A 302-nucleotide genomic window follows, 5' to 3' on the forward strand; every position below is an offset into this window, starting at 1 on the left:
TACTAGCCAATAGTATTGTGGAAGAAAAGCAGAGGAAAACATGGCGGATCAGACTCCAAGATGGACAACCGCGGAGCTCATGTCTCTTGATTGGCCGGTTTAGTCACATGCTGTGACGACTTACCCACCAGTCCTTCTTGCTCCACGTACCACTACGTCGCTGTCTGATCGATCGATTTTCTCAGCATAACATTAAGCGTATTAGCTGGCCATTTCGGTCAATTTTTCATGTCAAATCTGCACTAAGATGCTGATTTTACACTAATACAAGATCTCGAGCTATTGGTAATGTTGATGGAACT

Source organism: Syngnathoides biaculeatus, chromosome 18 (assembly GCF_019802595.1).
Source record: "Syngnathoides biaculeatus isolate LvHL_M chromosome 18, ASM1980259v1, whole genome shotgun sequence".
Classification (NCBI taxonomy): Eukaryota; Metazoa; Chordata; class Actinopteri; order Syngnathiformes; family Syngnathidae; genus Syngnathoides; species Syngnathoides biaculeatus.